Here is a 14,883-nt window from a genome sequence, read left to right as displayed (position 1 = left end):
TGGCTCTCATGTCCCTGTGGTTTGTACTGAGCAGATCAGTCTCAGGTTTCAAAACGTCTCTTTATTTGTGTCCTTGGGGTGCTCCATGGAAGTAACAGTAATGACTTGGCAGCAGGTGTTAACAGAGACCCATTCCCTGCTTTCTCAAACAAATGCAGCCTCGCAGGGGACAGAATTTCACAGAGGCCCTGACAGGGAGCCCCTTGTTGCTTCTGTCTCTGTCCCTTTGGGCATTGCTCATCCAGAATATTATCAGCTTCTGCTTAGAGACAAGAGACCAGGAGGTTGAAGTCCACCTTCAAGTCATCACAATACCCTCTATTCCCATGAGCGATGACTTTAATACAACTGGCCACATTTCTGCCTGTAAAAATCTCCAGAAGTGATACCCTCTTCTGACAGTTCACTGCCCTCATCCAGAGCTTACCAAAATTGAATCTATATGCTGGTTTGTGGCACATGGCACTTGGACTCACCCAAGAGACTCTGAAAGATAAAAATTGTATTATAATGGATGTTGGATTATTTTTAATGAATAAAGCCTTTATGGGATAACTTTTAACTAACACTCATGAGAATCAAACACTACTTACGATAAATTATCATTTAAAATGCAAAGTGTGCAGACATGCTAGGGAACAGCCACGATAATTGCTCACTGCGGCCGTTCAGAATGATTCCCAGAGACGTTTTGTGCAGTCTCCACCACCTGGGATGCCCGTCTGCTCTCTCTCTGACACTGTGCATCCATCTTTCCTGGGAGACCCAACTTAGGTCTCACATTTTACTGGGAAGACTTCTCTTTCTAGCCCAGTAATCACACTCCTGCACAGAGGTTGCTCTGTAAATTTTTTTAAAGAAATTTTTGCTATAGGATGTATGTGCTCATTGGAGAGATAGAGACAGAGAGATAGAAAGCAAGAGATCACTACCCCTTCCCCCACAAGGGTATGGCCACGCTGCATCCCCTTCTCCTCCATTCTCCTCTCGGGATCTTAGGCACGTACATTCATATGCCTGGCCTGAGTTTCAAGCTGCCAGCCAGGTCTGGGTCTTGAACCACAGTCAACTACGTGGGAGTCCAGTGACATAACCCTTACACCATCTGCTGGTCCTTGTAATTATTTAAATTCTTTCTGGGTTGATGCTGTCCCTTCTCTTCTTTGTTTTCTTCATGAAACTCAGTATAACTTGCGTACGAAGGACATAACACCTCGTAGAATACAAAATGCCATCTCCACAGAAACTGATGGGCCAGTAGGAAAATGGCCAAGAAAAATCCATCTATCCATCAATCAATGCAAAAATACATACATTTGGAAATCAGATTTAGAAAGTCATGCCCCAAAGTTTAAGTTTGCCAAACAGTATTATCTTTGCTTCAAAGTAAAGATTAGATTTGGAGTAGCAAGACAGAAGTTCAAGCTCTGTTTGACTCCTTCACTTAGCATTAGGAAAGTTACTTTACACATCTTCGGGACTGGTTTTTCGTGTTTTCTTAAACATAAAACCAAATCAAATGAGAAAATGAGTGAGTAAAAGCCTCATAAATTATGGAGATGTTAGAAATCACCAGTATTATTTCTATGAAGAGGGGGGAAATTAGACTCAGGAAAAATTTGTGCAGTAAACTAGGTCAATCTGGAGATTCTGAAATATGCACTAGAAACAGAATAGTTGAACCAAACAGAAGTATTGTCTTTTCCTTAATATTCAGCACGTTTGTATTCTCTAGCTTATTATTTTGTAATTGATAGCAAAGCTCTCAATGGCTTTGGGGATTGTCACATCTCCCCCATTATTGCCTTGCTCTGGAGTAGCATAATCAAGTGGAAATGGAGAGAATGTCTTGTCCAAGATTTCTTTCTGCAGGCAAGATGCTGCTCTTTTTTTAAGGCTCTGTTAGCTGTTGACTCTTTTATAATCATCGGCATAAATATAAAAAATGGTAAACAATGCTTATTGTTTGCACACAAGTGAGTCCGAATTGGGGCCTTTTACTGCCAGTCATTCCCAGTGCAATCTCAAGAATGTAATAGGCAATCAGACGGTGATTTATCTGACCCGTTATTGAGAAAGAACCCAGAAAAATCTAAACATCATTTGGTTCACTCATGTGCACAGTGCAAATGCAAAACAGTGAATTATCTGGGCTTTGTCATGATTGTCGATGCTATAAACATATTTAGTATTTGAAAATTTGTTTTTGTTGCTGTCCTTAATTTTTCTTTGTTCGATCATAGGAAGATATACAGAGGCAAAACAAATGTAATGGATTTTCCTGAAGGAAAGGTATCTAAAAATCAAGGCAACGGATGCACCAGAAAAGAATTCTCTAGGCTTTCCTAGAATGAGGTGTGGTGTTCCAATGACCAGATTTCAGCTAGAATAATTACTCCAGTCTACACTGCCTACAGGAAATGCCTCCTGTGGTCTGAGTTAGCTACAGGACTCTTTATCATGTCATTGCCAGTAATGGGTAAGGGGTCTACCGAGCAGCTGTCAAGTGGTTATATTTCAAGTCAAGATGAAGCAAGGTTACATATTGAGTGAATGTTAAGTCCCAAAACAAATTTCAAATCACAAAACACACTTCTACTTATTTAGGAGTATGACCAATTCTGTTAGGAAGTAAACTTAAAAAAAAAAAGGTAATGCCGGACCAGCCTGTATTATGTTCATGACAGTTTTGCCATGGAGAGAATGCTGGGCCAGCCAGTGCCCTGATGGTTGGAGCAGCTGGAACCCACATGGCCAACCGTGTAGTTGGAATCTCTGACCCAGCTATTTAAGTAACATGTTGGGCATGGAGAGGGAGAAATGTAGAAAGGATTGTCACGTGACCATTCTTTACGGGAAGAGGGGTGCTTTCTCATTATTCTCTCTCTCTCCTCTCGTTCTGTCCTTCCAGTGCACTAGAGGCCAGATGGTGGTACAGCAATAAAACACAAAGGGCTGTAAGGCTGCTGCTCAACTCCAGAGAACTCCCCAGGTGTCCCCCAGAGAACTCCATGGGTGCATGCTAGCCCATGATCCACTGCTAGCTGATTGCCAGGGTGGATTGCTATATCAGGATCCTGTTGATGGTAGATGAATGACCCACACCTTAGTTGACCTGACTCCCAAGTTGTCTTACTGTCACCCACATTCCTGCTCCCTCTCCTGCAGTACTGAAGCAGTGTGTGGAACTTCTTGGTCATAGTTTCAAGGAACTGCTAAGGGTTGTACATTCAGATTACTAATGGTTTTTGTTGTTATTGTAAGGCAGATTTTTGCTATAAGGAGCAGGCACTCACTGGGAAGACGGAGAAAGTGAGAAATCACCTCCCAGTGGAGATGGCCACACTGCAATCCCTCCTCCTCCATTCTCCTCTTGGGATTTTGAGCACGCATGCCTATGTGCCTGGCGTGAGTTAAGCCACTGGGACTCGAACTCCGCTTGGCCATGTGGGAGTCTAGTGTCTCAACCACTACACTACCTGCTGACCCTGTGATTGGGTCTGAGCATTTCAGGTTTAATCCCATGGTGTTCAGTGACCATACCTGAAGCAAGTTAAAATGTATGCCTAATTTTGGAATTTTCTAAGTAAGCAGAGAAGAAAGAAGGCAACTTCTACTTTTAACATCTTATATAAATCAAGAATTATCCAGAGAAGATAAACTTTTTTTCTGAGAGATTTTTTGCAATAGGGCACATGCACTCACTGGAGAGACAGAGAGGAAAAAAGTGAGAAATCCTTCCCCTCCCAAGTGGGGATGGCCAGGCTGCAATCCCTTCTCCTCCATTCTCCTCTCAGGATTTTGGGCACTTATGCACACACGCATGGCATGAGTTTTAAGCTGCCATGTCTGGGACCTGAACTGTAAGTCAACACCTTAATCACTATGCCACCTGCTGGTCCCTGGAACATTTTTAACAAAACCTTACAATTAGCAATAACACTAAACCTAGACTTGGAAAGCCCAGCCACAGCTTCCTGGATAGAAACCGCCCTGATCCTCTGTCCCTGCAGATGGTTTAATCATTGTAATTCTTTTCAGGCCACAGTCAACTGCAAGGCCCATGCAATAAAAGACAACTGGACAAAACATTTTTTGTTCAAAATGCAAATACCGTTTTTTTTCATTTAAAAATTTTGCCTTTTCATTTTTTTTTTTTAAGGTTTTTGCAATAGAGTGTATATGCTTGCTGGAGAGAGACAGATAAGGAAAGTGAGAAATCACACACACACCCCACACAGGGGGAATGACAACACCGCAGTTCTTTCTTTTCCACACTCCTAGAATTTGGGGCACACATGCATGTGTGCCTGGCATGATTTTCAAGCCACTGGGTTCAGGACTTGAACTGTGGTTGGCCATATAGGAATCCAGTGCCTCAACTCCCATGCCACCTGCCATCCCAAAATCCTACCCTTTTAATCTTCACCTTTAACAGAGACCTCTATATTATTGTAGAATTAGGGTCAGTTTCATTCCAGGACAAAATGATCTGCTCCTAGTTCAGAACATTCTCATAAATGAAAGATCTGTATTTTGTCATACCAATCAATAAATTAAGCAAGTGTTTGTGGAGTTGATCAAACAGCGTGAGTAGAATCTTGGGTGGATAAATAAATTTCTTAAGATACCACTGGCTATTGTAACAGAACCTGAAGTCTTAGTGTTTTTTTGTTTTGTTTTGTTTTTTGTTTTGAGAGGTTTTTGCTATAGGGCACATGCGCTCACCAGACAGACAGAGACAGAGAGAGACAGAAAGCGAGAAATCACCCCCCAGCGGGGATGGCCACGCTGCAGTCCCTTCTCCTCTGTTCTCCTCTCGGGATCTTGGGCACGCACGCACATGTACCTGGTGTGAGTTTTAAGCCACCAGGTCGGGAACTTGAACCACAGTTGACTACGTGGGAGTCCAGTGACATAGCCATTATGCTAACTGCTGGTCCCGTCTTAGTGTTTTGACTCAGTAGACAGTGACTTCTTGCTGTCAAAGTCCCAAAAGTGGCAGTTCTCTTTTTGAAAGATTTCTCAGGCCGTTTTCCTAGCCCTGGAAGCTAGGGCAGCTTAACTCCTGCCTGTGAACTCAGCCTTGCTGCAATTCTGCCCAGACTGACCCTGTGGCAGCCATGATGGCTTGTCCTCAGGTCTTTCATGCTCCTGCTTCTGCTCCGACCTGCTTGCGTGCAGTCAGTCAGCTCTTGTCCTGGTCTCCTGCTGTCCAGTTTGTCTCATATTACCAGCACTGGGACACCCCTAAATTATTCTTGACCTCCTCGAGGACTTCAGGGTCACATAGTGAAGACACAGACTAGTCTGGATTAGAATCTTAGGAAAATTCACTCACCTCACAATGCCTACTGCCATTACGGAAGCAGTTCATTGAAACGTCTAGAAGGGTCGGTAAAGATGGTCTACAGAAGGCCACATAAATGTTTGAGATTTCACGTCATACTGTGCATCATGGTCTTTGTCTCGTATTCCTGTGGGTGTCTGTGTGTGCACGTGCACTTCTTCAACCGATTAAAAACGTAATCCCCTTTCTTAGTTTGTAATTCATACAAAGATAAGTAAACCTAGATTGTCCTGTGGATGGTAGTTTGCTGACTCTTGGTCTAGAACTGCACTATCCAGGGATCAGTGGATGGCGTAATGATTTTGTTGCTTAGTGGTTAAACTGGCTGGATCCCACATGGTTGACTTCGTGGTTGGAGTTCCTCATGGCTGGAGTCCCAGACCCGTGGGCTTGAAAAATCACAATGGGTGCATGTGCATGTGTACCCAAAATCCTAAGAAGACCTTGGAAGGGACGGAATTGCAGTCCATAGCGGGAGATTTCTGTCTGTCTCTCTCTCTCCAGCAAGTGCATATACCCTATAGCTGGGGGGAATAAAAGAGAAAAGAAAGAAATCAGCCCCAGTATACTTTTATTTGCTTTGCATGTATTGTTTTTATCCAAAGAGCTATTTGGTAAACATCCACCAGAGCACCACGGCTCCTGTGCAAGCCGGAACAAGAAATGCAGGATATTAGAGAGCTGTAAAACATCAAGGAAGGGCAGGGGAAAGGAATTTGGGCAGCAGAGGTATGAACTTCCTGTGACTATGGACCTCAGCTTCTGAAACGATAATTCATCCAAGTTCTAAGGAGCAGCTCCCAATCAGAATTGCCCCAATATCTTGAATCACCCTCAGTCTGCAGCTCTTCAGTCAGGACACCTGATTCAGGCCTTCTGAATGTCAAATACCTGTCTTCTGGATCCTCTGTGGATTACCTGCCATCTTGGCTCCTCTTGATCCCCTGCTCCCTCATTGGCTGGATAACACAGATAATAGATCTCACTTTAGTCACCGCTAATCCTGTTTGCCTCCTTCTAGTCTTTGCTCTAGGTTAATCTTTCGGATTTGGGTTTTATGTTTTTTTTCCTTTTTTTGGAGAGGTTTTTGCTATAGGGCGCGTTTGCTCGCCAGACAGACACAAAGAGACAGAGAGACAGAAAGCGAGAAATCACCCCCCAGGGGGGATGGCCACGCCGCAATCCCTTCTCCTCCATTCTCTTCTTGGGATCTTGGGCACGCACGCACACGTGCCTGGCATGAGTTTAAGCCACCGGGTCCAGGACTCGAACCGCTGTCGACTACATGGAAGTCCAGTGACATAGCCATTACACTGACTGCTGGTCCCCAGATTTTCTTTTTCATCATAATTTTTTGCTATTCCTAGACTAGTAGGTAGGCAGCTTATGTTGGACCCCTCATGCCTGAGAGCCCAGCCATCAGACCCTAAACTTGCTGGTCTGGACAACCCTGCTGGTTCGCTTTCAAGTCTCTTCCCACTGTATGGGTGCAGCTACCAAATCATACACTTGAGTCCTGTGGAAGAGAGAGGGATGCTAGCCTGCATGCCGAATGCTGTCTTAGCCCAAGATGATCATTTATGGCTACATGTCCACTTATTAAAAATATGTATTTGTAAAAATAGAGTGGCTTTGGGACCAGCAGATGGCATAGTGGCTACTATAGTGGACTCCCATGTCGTCGACCGCAGTTCAAGTCACGGACCCAGTGACTTAAACTCATGTCCGGCGCATGTGTGTACGTGCCTAGGATCCCAAGAGGAAAATGGAAGAGAAGGGATTGTGGCGTGGCCATCATCTCCCCTGGGGGGAGGGGGGTCTCTCATTTTCTGCCTCTCTCTCTCTTTCTGGCAAGTGCACACGCCTTCTAGCAAAAATCTCTCCAAAAAGGAAAATAAATAAATAAATAGAGTGGCACTTTTCAAGGGACTCAGAAGAAATTAACTTTTACAAGTTTTGAACAGCTTAGCTTTAGCTATAAGCAGAAATGAATATATGCATTGTATTAAAGGCAATCTACAGAGGAGTAAATTAAAGCAATGCATAGTAAAAAAGCCAGCAGGCACACGCTCACGTAACTCCTGACACGAATGATGAACCACCACCCTGCTTTTGTGACCTGAGCTGTATGCTGTTGGGGATCAAGGGGGTTTCACCAAGTTGTTAGAATGAGGAACCCGGCTATTCTTGTTCAGAAGGAAGCCGCGAGGCAGAGCGCTGGGTTTACAGGTAATTACAACAATTAACGCGAGAACCCTTGGACTTAAAGACGGAAACCGAGTAAATGAGAAATCACTGTATTAAACAGGATAATCCAAACATCAGCCAAGATTGTTGAGAAAAGGGAAGGAGATTTTGGATATAGCCATAAATAACCCAGGTAGTTTAAAAAAAAAAAAAAAACTGCATTAGCAAGTTGATGGTGAGAAGGTAATAGTTGACAAAATATTTTTACTATTTTTCTCCACTAGTGAGTAAAGAAATTGACTTTTTATCCCCTTTGCTATGTTCCTTAGTTATAAATTATTTTAAAAATAAGAATTGGTGGGACCAGCAGTTAGCGTAATGGCTATGTCACTGAACTCCCATGTAGTCGACCACAGTTCGAGTCCCAGACCCAGTTGCTTAAACTCACACCGGGCACATGTGCGTGCATGCCCAAGATCCCAAGAGGAGAATGGAGGAAGAGGGATTGTAGCGTGCCTTCCCCCCGGGGGCAAGATTTCTTGCTTTCTGTCTCTCTCTGTCTTTGTGGTGAGCACACACACCATATAGAAAAAAAAAAAAAAAAAAAAAACTTCCAAAAAAAAAAAAAAAAAAATTAACTAAAAAAAAAAACTCTCCAAAATAAATAAATAAGAATTAGCTAAGTTCAAATATGCTTTTAAGCTGCTTTTCAAATCCTTTGTGTAGAAGTGGGACTTGGGAACTTTTAGGGGACACTTTTTGCTATTAAACACAACACCTCACTTGTATGACAGTAGTGGTAATTTACTGTATATAATACCTTACATTAGCCAAAAAGTGAAAGAAATATTTCACAGTGTCAGCCTTGACATAGTGAAAGCTTAGCCATGAAATGATAAAAGGAGTATTTCTGCAGCCTTAGGTATTTAAGTTTTGGGAATGGTTTTGTATGTGTGTACCTAGAAGGCAATACCATCTTTAATATAGGTTTTGGCCATAATATTGAAAGCAACCGTTGTATATACCTGCTACAATTTTATTCATTGATTGACCAAATTATTACATATATTTTTAATTGCCAAAGGCACTTGCATTCACCACAAAGAGATAAAAAGACAGAAAGAGAGAAAGTACCCCACTAATAAGTAGCCGTGGTATAATCCCTTCTCCATGTCTTCATCCTGTCAGGACTTGGGACATATATGCGCATGTATCCGGCCTGTTTTTCAGGCCTCCAGGGCCAGGATTTGAACTTTCATTGGCCACACAGAATCCAAGTCCCTTAACCAGTAGGCTACAGGACTGACCAAAATGACCAGATTAAGTGAAAAAACAACACTATTTTTTGTCTTGTTGGGTTTCCTTTGCCTAACTTGTAATGACTTCCAATGAGCAGATAATCATTTCATATTATATTTGTCTTTATTTTTAAGATATTTTCCCCTCTAGGGCACATATGCTTTCTGGAGAAAGACAGAAAAGGAAAAGTGAGAAATCACTCCCAAGGGGGGATGGTCATGCCACAGTTCCTTCTCTTGTCAGGATTTTGGGCACTCATGCATGCACATGCACCCAGCATATTTTTCAAGCTGCCAGGTCTGGGACTCAAACTGGACGTGGAGTCAGCCATGTTGGATCCAGTCACCTTAATCACCACACATCACCTACTGGCCCCAGTAATTATTCTTATTTCAAAATAAACCCTTGCATATATGCTATCCATGCCTCTATGAAAATGTTATATCCTAACAAAGTAATCTTATGAACAAGAGCTTTTATCTGCTTGTTGATGGTATGTTCAGTAACACCATGTCCCCTTCAATATGAATGCTCGTGCGAGCAGATGTTCACTCCCTCCAAATAGAATATATTCCTATGAATCTCTGATACTAAGAATATCTTTGTTTTTAGGTTTCATGGTAAAAAATCATTACCCTGTAATGCAATATTGATTCTTAAAGATAGCGTATTAGCAAATGCATTGCCTACTGGAAATTAAAATTTATGTGAGTCTGTCTACACTCAAAGGGGTCTTTTATCCTTTTTTTTAGTAGTCAATAACACAGATCAATTTTCAAAGATCAACAACTAAACATTATAATTTTTTATTTGTAGCAATCTTTGTTTCAAATGGGATTTAGAATGCATTCAATGATGCACACAAGGCAATAATAACATTAGAACAAAAATAAGCTTTCAAGTAAGACAAAGAGCAAAGAAGAGACAATACTACATATGTCATCATTTCTTATACCAAGGTTTGATAACCCAGAATAATCTGGAGATGGAGTTGAGGAATGAGTAGGCGGTGAGAAAAGAGTTGGACGATGAACCACTGAGTGTGCAGATACTGCAGATATGTTTGACATATATTTGTCCCTTTCCCCTTCATAAATCTTCTCTGCAATGGCAGATCCTCAATGCTAGAGTACAGTGTTCCATGGAATGTCTACGCTAGTCCTTGGTCCACAGGAGAGTTGCTCAGGAGTGACAGGACAATAGAATGTCACTTTCCATTGCAAATGGAATGTTGTAACATATAATATATACTATATAAGTTTTATATACATCTATTAAATCAGTCTTACAGTGAGAACTGTGAACACACTAAAAAGATGGTTCCTCTTAAGAAAACATTCATTTTGTAAAATCTTCAGAAAATTCATGGAAAACAGAATTAAAAGATGAATTCATTTTGCTCCAAAACATTTGAAATCCGTGTCATTTTTTCATCATATGCATGTTCATAAAAAAAAAGTGTATTTTTTTTTCTCTTCTCTCTCTTCTCCATCAGGATTCTGAAGTAGAGAAATCAAATGCTACTTCAAAGAAAGAACTCTTAACAGTAGCATAGTCTCTGCTTTCCTAATGTCACTTCTAACTTCTTGATTTCTTGAATTTTAATGTTGCCTATGCTATAAAATGTGATAGTTTTCAAAAGAGTACAGAATAATGCTTTTCTGTCTAAGAATTGTCAGTGCCTTGGCAATTTTGCCTTCCCATCATCTTAAGGATGCATGAGAAGTCTTCTTACCCACAGGAATTTCTCTACCTGTGCCCTGAAATAAGGTAATTAAGGGTTAGGTTCTCCTAGGAGTGCGTTGAGGGATCTTTAAACTCTCTGAAAATTGGTTTCACATTTAGTTATCAAACGTAGTCTCTCTTCCATTTTTGCCCCCTCCAGGCATCTGTCTTGTGTTCATTTCAGTGAAATCTCCGAAGTGCTGGCCCCGTGTTGAAATTGCATCCAGAGGAAGTGGTCAGCAATCCCATTTTCGGAAACGTTTAAGGGAGGATATCTGTATTATCTTTACCAGGGTACGCTTTAAATGCAAATGAAAGAGAAAAGTTGCTTTTTCAATTAAATAATGAGGGAGGAAGGCCAGGACATAAAATCGTCCTTGCTGTATTGCCTGAATGCCAACGACTAGGTCTTACAGGTTTTGTTTTTAATCCAGTGACCGATCAGAACACACTTGGACATGTCTACACTGAAGGAAACAGAATGAAGAAGCGTTGTCAGCTATGCTAGCCACATTCTGGGGTCAGCTGAACAGGTTCTCTAAGCTCAAACTAGGAAAACTTTTGTATTTATCTCATTGCTTGAGAAAAGCTTTCCAGCTATACCTGCCTGTAAACTGGTTTCATTGCTTTAATGCGGACAGTCTGGTTATTACTGTATTTTTAATTTAAATCCTTCCAAAGAGTTCCCATTTGCTTGCTATCGTTCATGGTACAACATAGCTTCACACATGGGCAGCCACCCATTACCTCCACCTACGAAGCTTCTTGAAAGTGACATCCTTCAATAAATAACATTAAGCAAGAAATGGAAAAGTGAAACCCTCGCCCCTGTCAAACTATAGCTATAGATCTGAATTTTTTTTAATATGTTTAAAAAATGGAAACAGGCAAATAACCATATGAGATCTTTTTATATCAAATGAAAGCTATGAGTTCAAGTTTAGTCCATATGTCAAATTGTAACCATGTCAGAGGATACATAGCTTCATTCAAAAACTGCTCAAATCTTTTTGTCACAGATTTTTTTTAAAAGACCACTATAACAGTGTATAATTTGGGGAAAACTGCTATGAATCGAAGATTCTTAAAAATTACTTTGCCCCTGCCTTTCCTTTTCTTCCTTTCCTTCTTTGCCTCTCCCTTGCTTTTTCTGTCTAGACATCTCCTCCACCTCTCTTCTCTACCTCCTCACTCCCTTTTGACATCTGCTATTCCATTGTACTTATTCCATCATGAGAAAAGTCATGACACATTTTTGCATGGAAAAAAATGTCCTGACTTTTCCAATGACCCTAAATATCCCATCTTTCTTTTTAAAAAAAGGTCTGATGCCCAGGCCTGATGTTTTAAGAAAAGCGTTATTTATCCTAAACAAACCCAATCATTGGCAATGGCCTAAAAATGGAGAGAAGATACTAGAATTTGTAAATTTTCACGGTAGGAAGGACTATTTAGTGCACTTTTCCAGCAAAGTAGCTAAAAGGAGGATGATGCATTTTAACCATTTAAGCATGAGCAAAATCGGGAGCCAAACACTGGTGATACAATAGAAATATTTTCAACACATTTGCAGTATACTTAACTCCATACGGGTCCTTTCTCCCAAGGGAGGCAGGTCTTCTAAATGGTCTAGGTTCTTTTTTCAGAAAACACATTCCATCATTATGGAACAGTGAGGCCACCACGGTGCCATTTGGCCTCGGCCATATTATCTAAACGGAGGAAGAGCAAACAGTTCTCTTAGTTTCTAGCAACATGACCCACGGAGGGTAGGAGATCATTTTTTGCACTCATCTTTTCTTTTACTTACATATAGGTACAAGTGTAGATGACTGAATTATAAAGGAAATATAGTTTGGATAAACATTTACATTTTAATTTTCGCTTAATTTCTTGAGGCCCATTATGTGTTTATCAAGGCGTGTAACAGTTTTAAGTTAACAATGCAACAACGCATCGTTAAATGTACACCAGATGTTCCTGTTCTGGCACCTATTACTAAGAGCCCTCAACTTGCCTGTCAAGGGGAGGAAAAAAATGTGTGTTCTCCTTTAATAACTAACACTAACCCATCAAAACAAGAAGCAATAATGAAAGACTCTGACACGTTGCTTTGATAAAATACTGCCTGGAAACTCATTAGTGTAACAGGCTGCCGATGAACCAGCATCCCCACTCCTCAGCCATATTCTCGAGGAGCTGAGCAATAAAGACACTCAACAGAAGGTTAAGCCTAAGGATTGAACTGCTGATGCAATTCGAAATGATGGGCACGTCGGTTGCCCTTGTGAATCACAAATACGGAGGACTTGGGAGTTGGATGAAATTGATGACAAAGAGTATAGGCAAGTCCATTCAGAAAACGGGTAATATGTGTTTTGGAGGATCATAAACTAAAATGATACAAAGATAGTTGGAGCAGATGGCTACAGCAGCATAAACATTCTAAAATGTTTTTTTTTTTTTTTTTTTTTTTTTTTGTAAAGGGAGCTTTTTATGGGAGATGTGCAGTTGGATCTTGGAATGGATTAAAAGTGGGGGAGTTACAACTGTTCTTTGCTGTTTCTTCTGTCTGATTAATTTACCTCCCAGAGAGCAGTTACTTAAATGGGCTTTCATAGATCCACTGTAGCAAATTCTGTGAAAAGATGACACATTTCCCCTGTGGCTGATAGATTTATGACTCTCTCTCCAGATCAAATCTCAGCCCAGAAAAGAGGTGGCAGGGAGGTGGAGAGGCGAGGGAGTAGGTGGGAATAAATGTGCAGGTAAAACTCTTGTCATTCTGTGATTGAGCTAAGTTAATTGAGATAAGTCTGTGTTCCTGTTTTGCAGGCAATTTTAATGAATTTTGGATAGCAGAATTGAAACCTCTTGAAATGTTCAAATGATCCATGCAATTTGCCCTGTAAGAAGGAAAATGTTCACTTTTCCTAAACTGATAAACTCAAGGTTTATTCAGGGAGAAAAAATCAGAAATAATAAAGTTTAAAGGAGCTGTAAAATTGCCTTGAAATATGTAGAGCACACATTTTCAAGGCCGAAGCTTTGCCTGCCTACAATTTATGGATGAAGTTCAGATCTCAATGACGCTCCACGTGAAAATGGCTTCCAGGAACCTTTGGGGGGTGGGATATTTGGAATTTCAGTTTTCTTCTTTCATTTTCTTTCCTTCCTATTTGCGTTTATAAATGAAAACATAGTCATGGGAGATATTTTAATACTATATTAATGAATTGAAGCTGTAAGCTCAGCAATGAAATGCAGAAATCCTCTGTTGGGTAATAGCTAAAGGTCGATTAGATAGCCTTTGGAAATGCTATTCAGTTTGTTTCCGGTGACTGCAGGCACTCCCCTGAAAGGAGTCTGGGAACTGAATCGGTGGTAGCCGAAATTGTGCCACCCAGAGGTCCATTCAGCATGAGACATGACGGAATGCTTAATGATAAGTTATAACTGCCCACAAAGGAACTTCTGAACCTGCCATTTGAGAACTACGCCACTCAGTTACGCTTCCTATAATAGAGAATGGAGTTCCGCCTCCCACTGAGTGATCTGTTGGGTCTCTCAGTACAGAGATCAAAATAAAGAAATTAACATAAATAGTGCAGATTACCAATGTAGTTGTTTGTGCAACAAAACTGATAAAAAGCAATTTAGGTGTTTGGGGACCTTTCATAAATTCTGTTGGTTTGACTGTATTTAAAGGATTATATCCTGAGGTGGGATACTAAAAGAATGACTTGGAATGAAATGAGTTTAGAGCACTATATAGACACATACATCCATATAAATCACAAGTCAACAACTTGATGAATAAAATGAATGCAGCCAGGCCACCACAGAGTAAATCTAAAAATTGAACACCATTGGCACTCAAGAAGCCCTAGTATTTCTAGTCATGGCTCCTACTTCCGTATACCAGTCTGGTATCACAATAAAAGGCCACCAGATGGCATGGTGATTGTGTGCTGGACTTCCACATGTTTGACCACAATAGATTAGTTTTGTTTTTGAGGGTTTTTTAAATAAATACCATCAAGCATTACATTATACACACACACATACAAACACACCTGTCTATACACATACACACACATATGTACACACACAGTCCTCACCTGGTATCCATGAAAACTTGATAACAGAATTTGTGGATGCTCAAATTCCTTATATAAAATGACATGCCATTTGGATACAATCTATGCACATCCCTTCATATACTTTAAATCATATCAACTTCCTAATGTGATATAAATGCTATATAAATGTTTATATTGTATTTTTATTTGAATTTTTATTTTTGTGGTTTTTTTCTAATT

This window comes from Tupaia chinensis, unplaced genomic scaffold, assembly GCF_000334495.1.
Source record: "Tupaia chinensis unplaced genomic scaffold, TupChi_1.0 Scaffold143935_1, whole genome shotgun sequence".
Taxonomy (NCBI): Eukaryota; Metazoa; Chordata; class Mammalia; order Scandentia; family Tupaiidae; genus Tupaia; species Tupaia belangeri.
The sequence above is the reverse complement of the archived record's forward strand: the minus strand, read 5'-3'. Positions refer to the sequence as shown.